Below are 14,399 nucleotides of genomic sequence, written 5' to 3'. Positions count from 1 at the left end.
AGCTCTAGAAGGGGCTAGAGCCTCCATTTTTGCACTCAGGTCTAAGTCTCATGGCCCTCTATCAGAATCCAGAGTTTTGGGAAGATTGGAGAAACTTAATTTTTCGCCCCAAAAAAAAAACGTAAGGGGTACCACTGTCGTTTTTTTTTCAGGCCCAATTTTTGAGTTTCGATATCTCAGCTCTGGAAGGGGCTAGAGCCTCCATTTTTGCACTCAGGTCTAAGTCTCATGGCCCTCTATCAGAATCCAGAGTTTTGGGAAGATTGGAGAAACTTAATTTTTCGCCCAAAAAAAAAAAACGTAAGGGGTACCACTGTCGTTTTTTTTTTCGGGCCCAATTTTTGAGTTTCGATATCTCAGCTCTGGAAGGGGCTAGAGCCTCCATTTTTGCACTCAGGTCTAAGTCTCATGGCCCTCTATCAGAATCCAGAGTTTTGGGAAGATTGGAGAAACTTAATTTTTCCCCCCAAAAAAAAAAACGTAAAGGGGTACCACTGTCGTTTTTTTTTTCGGGCCCAATTTTTTAATTTCGATATCTCAGCTCTGGAAGGGGCTAGAGCCTCCATTTTTGCACTCAGGTCTAAGTCTCATGGCCCTCTATCAGAATCCAGAGTTTTGGGAAGATTGGAGAAACTTAATTTTTCGCCCAAAAAAAAAAATGTAAGGGGTACCACTGTCGTTTTTTTCGGGCCCAATTTTTGAGTTTCGATATCTCAGCTCTGGAAGGGGCTAGAGCCTCCATTTTTGCACTCAAGTCTAAGTCTCATGGCCCTCTATCAGAATCCAGAGTTTTGGGAAGATTGGAGAAACTTAATTTTTCGCCCAAAAAAAAAAAAACGTAAGGGGTACCACTGTCGTTTTTTTTTTCGGGCCCAATTTTTTAATTTCGATATCTCAGCTCTGGAAGGGGCTAGAGCCTCCATTTTTGCACTCAGGTCTAAGTCTCATGGCCCTCTATCAGAATCCAGACTTTTGGGAAGATTGGAGAAACTTAATTTTTCGCCCAAAAAAAAAAACGTAAGGGGTACCACTGTCGTTTTTTTTTCGGGCCCAATTTTTGAGTTTCGATATCTCAGCTCTGGAAGGGTCTAGAGCCTCCATTTTTGCACTCAAGTCTAAGTCTTATGGCCCTCTATCAGAATCCAGAGTTTCAAGAAGATTGGAGAAACTTATTTTTTCGCCCAAAAAAAAAAAGACGAAAGGGGTACCACTGTCGTTTTTTTTTTCAGGTCGAAATTTTGAGTTTCGATATCTCAGCTCTGGAAGGGGCTAGAGCCTCCATTTTTGCACTCAGGTCTAAGTCTCATGGCCCTCTATCAGAATCCAGAGTTTTGGGGTGATTGGAGAAACTTAATTTTTCACCCCAAAAAAAAAAAACGTAAGGGGTACCACTGTCGTTTTTTTTTCGGGCCCAATTTTTGAGTTTCGATATCTCAGCTCTAGAAGGGGCTAGAGCCTCCATTTTTGCACTCAGGTCTAAGTCTCATGGCCCTCTATCAGAATCCAGAGTTTTGGGAAGATTGGAGAAACTTAATTTTTCGCCCAAAAAAAAAAACGTAAGGGGTACCACTGTCGTTTTTTTTTCAGGCCCAATTTTTGAGTTTCGATATCTCAGCTCTGGAAGGGGCTAGAGCCTCCATTTTTGCACTCAGGTCTAAGTCTCATGGCCCTCTATCAGAATCCAGAGTTTTGGGAAGATTGGAGAAACTTAATTTTTCGCCCAAAAAAAAAACGTAAGGGGTACCACTGTCGTTTTTTTTTCAGGCCCAATTTTTGAGTTTCGATATCTCAGCTCTGGAAGGGGCTAGAGCCTCCATTTTTGCACTCAGGTCTAAGTCTCATGGCCCTCTATCAGAATCCAGAGTTTTGGGAAGATTGGAGAAACTTAATTTTTCGCCCAAAAAAAAAAACCGTAAGGGGTACCACTGTCGGTTTTTTTTTCGGGCCCAATTTTTGAGTTTCGATATCTCAGCTCTGGAAGGGGCTAGAGCCTCCATTTTTGCACTCAGGTCTAAGTCTCATGGCCCTCTATCAGAATCCAGAGTTTTGGGAAGATTGGAGAAACTTAATTTTTCGCCCAAAAAAAAAAACGTAAGGGGTACCACTGTCGTTTTTTTTTTCAGGCCCAATTTTTGAGTTTCGATATCTCAGCTCTGGAAGGGGCTAGAGCCTCCATTTTTGCACTCAGGTCTAAGTCTCATGGCCCTCTATCAGAATCCAGAGTTTTGGGAAGATTGTAGAAACTTAATTTTTCGCCCCAAAAAAAAAACCTAAGGGGTACCACTGTCGTTTTTTTTTCGGGCCCAATTTTTGAGTTTCGATATCTCAGCTCTGGAAGGGGCTAGAGCCTCCATTTTTGCACTCAGGTCTAAGTCTCATGGCCCTCTATCAGAATCCAGAGTTTTGGGAAGATTGGAGAAACTTAATTTTTCGCCCAAAAAAAAAAAACGTAAGGGGTACCACTGTCGTTTTTTTTTTCGGGCCCAATTTTTTAATTTCGATATCTCAGCTCTGGAAGGGTCTAGAGCCTCCATTTTTGCACTCAGGTCTAAGTCTCATGGCCCTCTATCAGAATCCAGAGTTTTGGGAAGATTGGAGAAACTTAATTTTTCGCCCAAAAAAAAAAAAAACGTAAGGAGTACCACTGTCGTTTTTTTTTTTCGGGCCCAATTTTTTAATTTCGATATCTCAGCTCTGGAAGGGGCTAGAGCCTCCATTTTTGCACTCAGGTCTAAGTCTCATGGCCCTCTATCAGAATCCAGAGTTTTGGGAAGATTGGAGAAACTTAATTTTTCGCCCAAAAAAAAAAAACGTAAGGGGTACCACTGTCGTTTTTTTTTCGGGCCCAATTTTTGAGTTTCGATATCTCAGCTCTGGAAGGGTCTAGAGCCTCCATTTTTGCACTGAAGTCTAAGTCTTATGGCCCTCTATCAGAATCCAGAGTTTCAAGAAGATTGGAGAAACTTATTTTTTCGCCCAAAAAAAAAAGACGAAAGGGGTACCACTGTCGTTTTTTTTTCAGGTCGAAATTTTGAGTTTCGATATCTCAGCTCTGGAAGGGGCTAGAGCCTCCATTTTTGCACTCAGGTCTAAGTCTCATGGCCCTCTATCAGAATCCAGAGTTTTGGGAAGATTGGAGAAACTTAATTTTTCACCCCCAAAAAAAAAAAACGTAAGGGGTACCACTGTCGTTTTTTTTTTCGGGCCCAATTTTTGAGTTTCGATATCTCAGCTCTAGAAGGGGCTAGAGCCTCCATTTTTTGACTCAGGTCTAAGTCTCATGGCCCTCTATCAGAATCCAGAGTTTTGGGAAGATTGGAGAAACTTAATTTTTCGCCCAAAAAAAACAACGTAAGGGGTACCACTGTCGTTTTTTTTTCGGGCCCAATTTTTGAGTTTCGATATCTCATCTCTGGAAGGGGCTAGAGCCTCCATTTTTGCACTCAGGTCTAAGTCTCATGGCCCTCTATCAGAATCCAGAGTTTTGGGAAGATTGGAGAAACTTAATTTTTCGCCCAAAAAAAAAAAACGTAAGGGGTACCACTGTCGTTTTTTTTTCGGGCCCAGTTTTTGAGTTTCGATATCTCAGCTCTAGAAGGGGCTAGAGCCTCCATTTTTGCACTCAGGTCTAAGTCTCATGGCCCTCTATCAGAATCCAGAGTTTTGGGAAGATTGGAGAAACTTAATTTTTCGCCCAAAAAAAAAACCGTAAGGGGTACCACTGTCGGGTTTTTTTTTGGGCCCAATTTTTGAGTTTCGATATCTCAGCTCTGGAAGGGGCTAGAGCCTCCATTTTTGCACTCAGGTCTAAGTCTCATGGCCCTCTATCAGAATCCAGAGTTTTGGGAAGATTGGAGAAACTTAATTTTTCGCCCCCCAAAAAAAAACGTAAGGGGTACCATTGTCGTTTTTTTTTCGGGCCCAATTTTTGAGTTTCGATATCTCAGCTCTGGAAGGGGCTAGAGCCTCCATTTTTGCACTCAGGTCTAAGTCTCATGGCCCTCTATCAGAATCCAGAGTTTTGGGAAGATTGGAGAAACTTAATTTTTCGCCCAAAAAAAAAAACGTAAGGGGTACCACTGTCGTTTTTTTTTCGGGCCCAATTTTTGAGTTTCGATATCTCAGCTCTGGAAGGGGCTAGAGCCTCCATTTTTGCACTCAGGTCTAAGTCTCATGGCCCTCTATCAGAATCCAGAGTTTTGGGAAGATTGGAGAAACTTAATTTTTCGCCCAAAAAAAAACACGTAAGGGGTACCACTGTCGTTTTTTTTTCGGGCCCAATTTTTGAGTTTCAATATCTCAGCTCTGGAAGGGTCTAGAGCCTCCATTTTTGCACTCAAGTCTAAGTCTTATGGCCCTCTATCAGAATCCAGAGTTTTGGGAACATTGGAGAAACTTAATTTTTCACCCCAAAAAAAAAAACGTAAGGGGTACCACTGTCGTTTTTTTTTCGGGCCCAATTTTTGAGTTTCGATATCTCAGCTCTGGAAGGGGCTAGAGCCTCCATTTTTGCACTCAGGTCTAAGTCTCATGGCCCTCTATCAGAATCCAGAGTTTTGGGAAGATTGGAGAAACTTAATTTTTCGCCCAAAAAAAAAAACGTAAGGGGTACCACTGTCGTTTTTTTTTCGGGCCCAATTTTTGAGTTTCGATATCTCAGCTCTGGAAGGGGCTAGAGCCTCCATTTTTGCACTCAGGTCTAAGTCTCGTGGCCCTCTATCAGAATCCAGAGTTTTGGGAAGATTGGAGAAACTTAATTTTTCGCCCCAAAAAAAAAAAACGTAAGGGGTACCACTGTCGTTTTTTTTTTTCGGGCCCAATTTTTGAGTTTAGATATCTCAGCTCTGGAAGGGGCTAGAGCCTCAATTTTTGCACTCAGGTCTAAGTCTCATGGCCCTCTATCAGAATCCAGAGTTTTGGGAAGATTAAAGAAACTTAATTTTTCGCCCCCAAAAAAAAACGTAAGGGGTATCACTGTCGGTTTTTTTTCGGGCCCAATTTTTGAGTTTCGATATCTCAGCTCTGGAAGGGGCTAGAGCCTCCATTTTTGCACTCAGGTCTAAGTCTCATGGCCCTCTATCAGAATCCAGAGTTTTGGGAAGATTGGAGAAACTTAATTTTTCGCCCAAAAAAATAAAACGTAAGGGGTACCACTGTCGTTTTTTTTTTCGGGCCCAATTTTTTAATTTCGATATCTCAGCTCTGGAAGGGGCTAGAGCCTCCATTTTTGCACTCAGGTCTAAGTCTCATGGCCCTCTATCAGAATCCAGAGTTTTGGGAAGATTGGAGAAACTTAATTTTTCACCCCAAAAAAAAAACGTAAGGGGTACCACTGTCGTTTTTTTTTCGGGCCCAATTTTTGAGTTTCGATATCTCAGCTCTAGAAGGGGCTAGAGCCTCCATTTTTGCACTCAGGTCTAAGTCTCATGGCCCTCTATCAGAATCCAGAGTTTTGGGAAGATTGGAGAAACTTAATTTTTCGCCCAAAAAAAAACAAAAACGTAAGGGGTACCACTGTCGGGTTTTTTTTCGGGCCCAATTTTTGAGTTTCGATATCTCAGCTCTGGAAGGGGCTAGAGCCTCCATTTTTGCACTCAGGTCTAAGTCTCATGGCCCTCTATCAGAATCCAGAGTTTTGGGAAGATTGGAGAAACTTAATTTTTCGCCCCCCAAAAAAAAAACGTAAGGGGTACCATTGTCGTTTTTTTTTCGGGCCCAATTTTTGAGTTTCGATATCTCAGCTCTGGAAGGGGCTAGAGCCTCCATTTTTGCACTCAGGTCTAAGTCTCATGGCCCTCTATCAGAATCCAGAGTTTTGGGAAGATTGGAGAAACTTAATTTTTCGCCCCCCAAAAAAAAACACGTAAGGGGTACCACTGTCGTTTTTTTTTTTCGGGCCCAATTTTTGAGTTTCGATATCTCAGCTCTGGAAGGGGCTAGAGCCTCCATTTTTGCACTCAGGTCTAAGTCTCATGGCCCTCTATCAGAATCCAGAGTTTTGGGAAGATTGGAGAAACTTAATTTTTCGCCCAAAAAAAAAAACGTAAGGGGTACCACTGTCGTTTTTTTTTCGGGCCCAATTTTTGAGTTTCGATATCTCAGCTCTGGAAGGGTCTAGAGCCTCCATTTTTGCACTCAGGTCTAAGTCTCATGGCCCTCTATCAGAATCCAGAGTTTTGGGAAGATTGAAGAAACTTAATTTTTCGCCCCCAAAAAAAAACGTAAGGGGTACCACTGTCGGTTTTTTTTCGGGCCCAATTTTTGAGTTTCGATATCTCAGCTCTGGAAGGGGCTAGAGCCTCCATTTTTGCACTCAGGTCTAAGTCTCATGGCCCTCTATCAGAATCCAGAGTTTTGGGAAGATTGGAGAAACTTAATTTTTCACCCCAAAAAAAAAAACGTAAGGGGTACCACTGTCGTTTTTTTTTCGGGCCCAATTTTTGAGTTTCGATATCTCAGCTCTAGAAGGGGCTAGAGCCTCCATTTTTGCACTCAGGTCTAAGTCTCATGGCCTTCTATCAGAATCCAGAGTTTTGGGAAGATTGGAGAAACGTAATTTTTCGCCCAAAAAAAAAAAACGTAAGGGGTACCACTGTCGTTTTTTTTTTTCGGGTCGAAATTTTGAGTTTCCATATCTCAGCTCTGGAAGGGTCTAGAGCCTCCATTTTTGCACTCAAGTCTAAGTCTTATGGCCCTCTATCAGAATCCAGAGTTTCAAGAAGATTGGAGAAACTTATTTTTTCGCCCAAAAAAAAAAGACGAAAGGGGTACCACTGTCGATTTTTTTGGGGGGGGGTCGAAATTTTGAGTTGCTCTGATCTTCTCGAAACTCTGGATTCTGATAGAGGGCCATGTGACTTTGACCTGAGTGCAAAAATGGAGGCTCTAGACCCTTCCAGAGCTGAGATATTGAGATATTTATAATGGCATAAATGCCTCATGGGATCTCAGTATCAGAAGATCAGAGACTCGTCAACTCATCCACTTCAGGGCTGATAATGAAAAAGAGTTCATGAAGTCCAAAACAATGGCCAAACAACAATGGGAGTGAGTAATTCATCGTTCAATCATATTCTTGCATCTGTTTTTCTGAAATTTAATTTCTATGTTGTGTTTAAAATACTGAATGTTTGAGCAGTTGGGTTTGATGAAGGACATTGTGAGATTGGCATTGAGGGAAAAGTGGCAGAACAGCAGGCTTCCAAAAAATGGGAGAATTTAAAACAAAAATACAAGGTATATGATGTAAATTTTAAACTAATTTCCAATTGCCTAATGAATGTATCAACTAGCCGGTCGTTTTTCTGTGTGTGTTTGTGTGTGTCAGGAATTGAGGACTCCAAAAACTGGCTCAGGGACAGACCAGGGTGAGGTCAGTGTTGCTACATGGCAGTACTATGGAGACATGCACGAGGTTTTGGGTACCCGGCCTGCGATGGACCCCCCCTGTGGTGGTGGCATCATTCCAACCAGAAGCAGAGGATCCCATGACAATCCTCATGGTGAGGCTAATCATTTACGTAATTCAGCACTTTCATGAATTCCACTAACATCAGATTCGTAAACCTTCTTTTTAAATTTCTTGAGGAGATATTTGCTGAAAGTTTCTAAAAAGTAACATTTGCCTTGTTTTTTTTAGGGTATTGTGGAGCCCTCCACCTCAGAGTCATCCTGGACACCTTACACAGGAACCAGTAGAACGATAACCAGTACCCCAGCAGCAGTGAGTGCCATCACATCTAGGAGGAGGTCCAATCCTATTATGGAGTTCCTGATCGAGGAGGCCTTTCAGGAGCAAAGTCGCCATGAAGAGAGTGAGGCGACGACACAGCGGTTTTGAGACCTCTTTGAAAGAATGATTGATAAGATGTGAAAACAATTACCTGTTAAATTGCACAACTGTTTACATGTTAATTAAATATATTTGTTTTTAGAGTTTATATGGTTTACATTTGAATATGTATTATTGTTCTAAAAATGACCTGTTCAATTGCACAACTGTTTACATATTAAATATATTTGTTTTTAGAGTTTACATTTGAGTATGTAATATTGTTTTTAAAATGACCTGTTCAATTGTTTACATAGGCCCGATTCATTTCATATATTAATGTTATAAGAGTTTATATAATTTATATTTGAATATGTATTATTGCTATATTTACATGTTGTAATATTTACTGCTGTTGAGTAATAAATGTGGTTCTTTTCTAGATGTGTATTTATTTTACAGTAATATGAAGCATAGTCACCATATGTAGTGTGTTTTAAAAGATTTATTGCAAACAATTGTAGAAATCCCACTACACCCCACTCCAGGAACAAACATTTTTACCAAGGTTAGAACATGCCTAAAAACGTCCTTTCTTAGTTCTCAGGCTATTGTTTTAAAAAAAAGTGCAATAAAAAAAATGTAACAATAACATTTATACAAAAATGCCAACGGTTTATAAATTGGGGCAAGACAGTAGAAGAACAATAGAAGAACAATATTAAACTACAATGAAATTCTTAAATATATTACATATATACAATTCTCATGAAAATCAACAGTTCAACATGTCTCTTCATGTGGCCTGCACATCCCCGGAAACTTGGGCAGCCAGTGCATCTCGTACAGCATTCCCTGAGGCTTCGTTGAATGCCATTGATTCATGGGGAGGATGGGGGTCAAGATCGTCCCTGGCAATATCTTCGTCAGGATCCAGTGTGTCCCCATTGTCCAAGCACACATTGTGTAAGAATGCACATGAAGCGATAATCTGAGGTGCAAAGGTAGGTTTGACTTCCAGTGCCCGGAAGAGAGTTGACCTCCACCTTGTTTTCATTACTCCTAAATCTGGATTCTAGAGGGCCATGAGACTTAGACCTGAGTGCAAAAATGGAGACTCTAGACCTTTCCAGAGCTGAGATATTGAGATATTTATAATGGCATAAATGCTACATGGGATCTCAATATCTCAGCTCTGGAAGAAACCCAGAGTTTTGGGAAGATTGGAGAAACTTAATTTTTCGCCCAAAAAAAAAAAAAAACGTAAGGGGTACCACTGTCGTTTTTTTTTTCGGGCCCAATTTTTGAGTTTCGATATCTCAGCTCTGGAAGGGGCTAGAGCCTCCATTTTTGCACTCAGGTCTAAGTCTCGTGGCCCTCTATCAGAATCCAGAGTTTTGGGAAGATTGGAGAAACTTAATTTTTCGCCCAAAAAAAAAAAACGTAAGGGGTACCACTGTCGTTTTTTTTTCGGGCCCAATTTTTGAGTTTCGATATCTCAGCTCTGGAAGGGGCTAGAGCCTCCATTTTTGCACTCAAGTCTAAGTCTCATGGCCCTCTATCAGAATCCAGAGTTTTGGGAAGATTGGAGAAACTTAATTTTTCACCCCAAAAAAAAAAAACGTAAGGGGTACCACTGTCGTTTTTTTTTCGGGCCCAATTTTTGAGTTTCGATATCTCAGCTCTAGAAGGGGCTAGAGCCTCCATTTTTGCACTCAGGTCTAAGTCTCATGGCCCTCTATCAGAATCCAGAGTTTTGGGAAGATTGGAGAAACTTAATTTTTCGCCCAAAAAAAAAAACGTAAGGGGTACCACTGTCGTTTTTTTTTCAGGCCCAATTTTTGAGTTTCGATATCTCAGCTCTGGAAGGGGCTAGAGCCTCCATTTTTGCACTCAGGTCTAAGTCTCATGGCCCTCTATCAGAATCCAGAGTTTTGGGAAGATTGGAGAAACTTAATTTTTCACCCCAAAAAAAAAACGTAAGGGGTACCACTGTCGTTTTTTTTTCGGGCCCAATTTTTGAGTTTCGATATCTCAGCTCTAGAAGGGGCTAGAGCCTCCATTTTTGCACTCAGGTCTAAGTCTCATGGCCCTCTATCAGAATCCAGAGTTTTGGGAAGATTGGAGAAACTTAATTTTTCGCCCAAAAAAAAAAACGTAAGGGGTACCACTGTCGTTTTTTTTTCAGGCCCAATTTTTGAGTTTCGATATCTCAGCTCTGGAAGGGGCTAGAGCCTCCATTTTTGCACTCAGGTCTAAGTCTCATGGCCCTCTATCAGAATCCAGAGTTTTGGGAAGATTGGAGAAACTTAATTTTTTGCCCAAAAAAAAAAACGTAAGGGGTACCACTGTCGTTTTTTTTTCGGGCCCAATTTTTGAGTTTCGATATCTCAGCTCTAGAAGGGGCTAGAGCCTCCATTTTTGCACTCAGGTCTAAGTCTCATGGCCCTCTATCAGAATCCAGAGTTTTGGGAAGATTGGAGAAACTTAATTTTTCGCCCAAAAAAAAAAACGTAAGGGGTACCACTGTCGTTTTTTTTTCAGGCCCAATTTTTGAGTTTCGATATCTCAGCTCTGGAAGGGGCTAGAGCCTCCATTTTTGCACTCAGGTCTAAGTCTCATGGCCCTCTATCAGAATCCAGAGTTTTGGGAAGATTGGAGAAACTTAATTTTTCGCCCAAAAAAAAAAACGTAAGGGGTACCACTGTCGTTTTTTTTTTCGGGCCCAATTTTTGAGTTTCGATATCTCAGCTCTGGAAGGGGCTAGAGCCTCCATTTTTGCACTCAGGTCTAAGTCTCATGGCCCTCTATCAGAATCCAGAGTTTTGGGAAGATTGGAGAAACTTAATTTTTCGCCCAAAAAAAAAACGTAAGGGGTACCACTGTCGTTTTTTTTTTCGGGCCCAATTTTTGAGTTTCGATATCTCAGCTCTGGAAGGGGCTAGAGCCTCCATTTTTGCACTCAGGTCTAAGTCTCATGGCCCTCTATCAGAATCCAGAGTTTTGGGAAGATTGTAGAAACTTAATTTTTCGCCCCAAAAAAAAAACCTAAGGGGTACCACTGTCGTTTTTTTTTCGGGCCCAATTTTTGAGTTTCGATATCTCAGCTCTGGAAGGGGCTAGAGCCTCCATTTTTGCACTCAGGTCTAAGTCTCATGGCCCTCTATCCGAATCCAGAGTTTTGGGAAGATTGGAGAAACTTAATTTTTCGCCCAAAAAAAAAAAACGTAAGGGGTACCACTGTCGTTTTTTTTTTCGGGCCCAATTTTTGAGTTTCGATATCTCAGCTCTGGAAGGGGCTAGAGCCTCCATTTTTGCACTCAGGTCTAAGTCTCATGGCCCTCTATCAGAATCCAGAGTTTTGGGAAGATTGGAGAAACTTAATTTTTCGCCCCCCAAAAAAAAAACGTAAGGGGTACCATTGTCGTTTTTTTTTCGGGCCCAATTTTTGAGTTTCGATATCTCAGCTCTAGAAGGGGCTAGAGCCTCCATTTTTGCACTCAGGTCTAAGTCTCATGGCCCTCTATCAGAATCCAGAGTTTTGGGAAGATTGGAGAAACTTAATTTTTCCCCCCAAAAAAAAAACGTAAAGGGGTACCACTGTCGTTTTTTTTTTCGGGCCCAATTTTTTAATTTCGATATCTCAGCTCTGGAAGGGGCTAGAGCCTCCATTTTTGCACTCAGGTCTAAGTCTCATGGCCCTCTATCAGAATCCAGAGTTTTGGGAAGATTGGAGAAACTTAATTTTTCGCCCAAAAAAAAAAACGTAAGGGGTACCACTGTCGTTTTTTTTTCGGGCCCAATTTTTGAGTTTCGATATCTCAGCTCTGGAAGGGGCTAGAGCCTCCATTTTTGCACTCAGGTCTAAGTCTCATGGCCCTCTATCAGAATCCAGAGTTTTGGGAAGATTGGAGAAACTTAATTTTTCGCCCAAAAAAAAAAAACGTAAGGGGTACCACTGTCGTTTTTTTTTCGGGCCCAATTTTTGAGTTTCGATATCTCAGCTCTAGAAGGGGCTAGAGCCTCCATTTTTGCACTCAGGTCTAAGTCTCATGGCCCTCTATCAGAATCCAGAGTTTTGGGAAGATTGGAGAAACTTAATTTTTCGCCCAAAAAAAAAAACATAAGGGGTACCACTGTCGTTTTTTTTTCAGGCCCAATTTTTGAGTTTCGATATCTCAGCTCTGGAAGGGGCTAGAGCCTCCATTTTTGCACTCAGGTCTAAGTCTCATGGCCCTCTATCAGAATCCAGAGTTTTGGGAAGATTGGAGAAACTTAATTTTTTGCCCAAAAAAAAAAACGTAAGGGGTACCACTGTCGTTTTTTTTTCGGGCCCAATTTTTGAGTTTCGATATCTCAGCTCTAGAAGGGGCTAGAGCCTCCATTTTTGCACTCAGGTCTAAGTCTCATGGCCCTCTATCAGAATCCAGAGTTTTGGGAAGATTGGAGAAACTTAATTTTTCGCCCAAAAAAAAAAACGTAAGGGGTACCACTGTCGTTTTTTTTTCAGGCCCAATTTTTGAGTTTCGATATCTCAGCTCTGGAAGGGGCTAGAGCCTCCATTTTTGCACTCAGGTCTAAGTCTCATGGCCCTCTATCAGAATCCAGAGTTTTGGGAAGATTGGAGAAACTTAATTTTTCGCCCAAAAAAAAAAACGTAAGGGGTACCACTGTCGTTTTTTTTTTCGGGCCCAATTTTTGAGTTTCGATATCTCAGCTCTGGAAGGGGCTAGAGCCTCCATTTTTGCACTCAGGTCTAAGTCTCATGGCCCTCTATCAGAATCCAGAGTTTTGGGAAGATTGGAGAAACTTAATTTCTCGCCCAAAAAAAAAACGTAAGGGGTACCACTGTCGTTTTTTTTTTCGGGCCCAATTTTTGAGTTTCGATATCTCAGCTCTGGAAGGGGCTAGAGCCTCCATTTTTGCACTCAGGTCTAAGTCTCATGGCCCTCTATCAGAATCCAGAGTTTTGGGAAGATTGTAGAAACTTAATTTTTCGCCCCAAAAAAAAAACCTAAGGGGTACCACTGTCGTTTTTTTTTCGGGCCCAATTTTTGAGTTTCGATATCTCAGCTCTGGAAGGGGCTAGAGCCTCCATTTTTGCACTCAGGTCTAAGTCTCATGGCCCTCTATCCGAATCCAGAGTTTTGGGAAGATTGGAGAAACTTAATTTTTCGCCCAAAAAAAAAAAACGTAAGGGGTACCACTGTCGTTTTTTTTTTCGGGCCCAATTTTTGAGTTTCGATATCTCAGCTCTGGAAGGGGCTAGAGCCTCCATTTTTGCACTCAGGTCTAAGTCTCATGGCCCTCTATCAGAATCCAGAGTTTTGGGAAGATTGGAGAAACTTAATTTTTCGCCCCCCAAAAAAAAAACGTAAGGGGTACCATTGTCGTTTTTTTTTCGGGCCCAATTTTTGAGTTTCGATATCTCAGCTCTAGAAGGGGCTAGAGCCTCCATTTTTGCACTCAGGTCTAAGTCTCATGGCCCTCTATCAGAATCCAGAGTTTTGGGAAGATTGGAGAAACTTAATTTTTCCCCCCCAAAAAAAAAACGTAAAGGGGTACCACTGTCGTTTTTTTTTTCGGGCCCAATTTTTTAATTTCGATATCTCAGCTCTGGAAGGGGCTAGAGCCTCCATTTTTGCACTCAGGTCTAAGTCTCATGGCCCTCTATCAGAATCCAGAGTTTTGGGAAGATTGGAGAAACTTAATTTTTCGCCCAAAAAAAAAAACGTAAGGGGTACCACTGTCGTTTTTTTTTCGGGCCCAATTTTTGAGTTTCGATATCTCAGCTCTGGAAGGGGCTAGAGCCTCCATTTTTGCACTCAAGTCTAAGTCTCATGGCCCTCTATCAGAATCCAGAGTTTTGGGAAGATTGGAGAAACTTAATTTTTCGCCCAAAAAAAAAAAACGTAAGGGGTACCACTGTCGTTTTTTTTTTCGGGCCCAATTTTTTAATTTCGATATCTCAGCTCTGGAAGGGGCTAGAGCCTCCATTTTTGCACTCAGGTCTAAGTCTCATGGCCCTCTATCAGAATCCAGACTTTTGGGAAGATTGGAGAAACTTAATTTTTCGCCCAAAAAAAAAAACGTAAGGGGTACCACTGTCGTTTTTTTTTCGGGCCCAATTTTTGAGTTTCGATATCTCAGCTCTGGAAGGGTCTAGAGCCTCCATTTTTGCACTCAAGTCTAAGTCTTATGGCCCTCTATCAGAATCCAGAGTTTCAAGAAGATTGGAGAAACTTATTTTTTCGCCCAAAAAAAAAAAGACGAAAGGGGTACCACTGTCGTTTTTTTTTTCAGGTCGAAATTTTGAGTTTCGATATCTCAGCTCTGGAAGGGGCTAGAGCCTCCATTTTTGCACTCAGGTCTAAGTCTCATGGCCCTCTATCAGAATCCAGAGTTTTGGGAAGATTGGAGAAACTTAATTTTTCACCCCAAAAAAAAAAAACGTAAGGGGTACCACTGTCGTTTTTTTTTCGGGCCCAATTTTTGAGTTTCGATATCTCAGCTCTAGAAGGGGCTAGAGCCTCCATTTTTGCACTCAGGTCTAAGTCTCATGGCCCTCTATCAGAATCCAGAGTTTTGGGAAGATTGGAGAAACTTAATTTTTCGCCCAAAAAAAAAA

At 41.5% G+C, this 14,399-nt stretch overlaps 1 long non-coding RNA gene across 4 annotated transcripts; it reads left to right on the top strand.

Moving 5' to 3' along the window:
- The first annotated feature begins 6,462 nt into the window (after positions 1–6,462).
- Positions 6,463–8,213, top strand: LOC148970558 (uncharacterized). Of its 4 annotated transcripts, XR_016148218.1 has the most exons (4): positions 6,479–7,047; positions 7,139–7,236; positions 7,328–7,502; positions 7,640–8,213. It is a non-coding gene; the product is annotated as an uncharacterized LOC148970558 (long non-coding RNA). The 4 variants fall into 4 exon arrangements; XR_016148217.1 differs by having other exon boundaries at positions 6,476–7,047; positions 7,139–7,502; XR_016148216.1 differs by having other exon boundaries at positions 6,481–7,236.
- The last annotated feature ends 6,186 nt before the right edge of the window (positions 8,214–14,399 follow it).

The sequence above is a fragment of the Pimephales promelas genome, chromosome 20, assembly GCF_988280905.1.
Source record: "Pimephales promelas chromosome 20, fPimPro1.hap1.1, whole genome shotgun sequence".
Taxonomy (NCBI): domain Eukaryota; kingdom Metazoa; phylum Chordata; class Actinopteri; order Cypriniformes; family Leuciscidae; genus Pimephales; species Pimephales promelas.
Note: the sequence above shows the minus strand (reverse complement) of the source record. Positions and strands in the feature narration are given on the sequence as shown.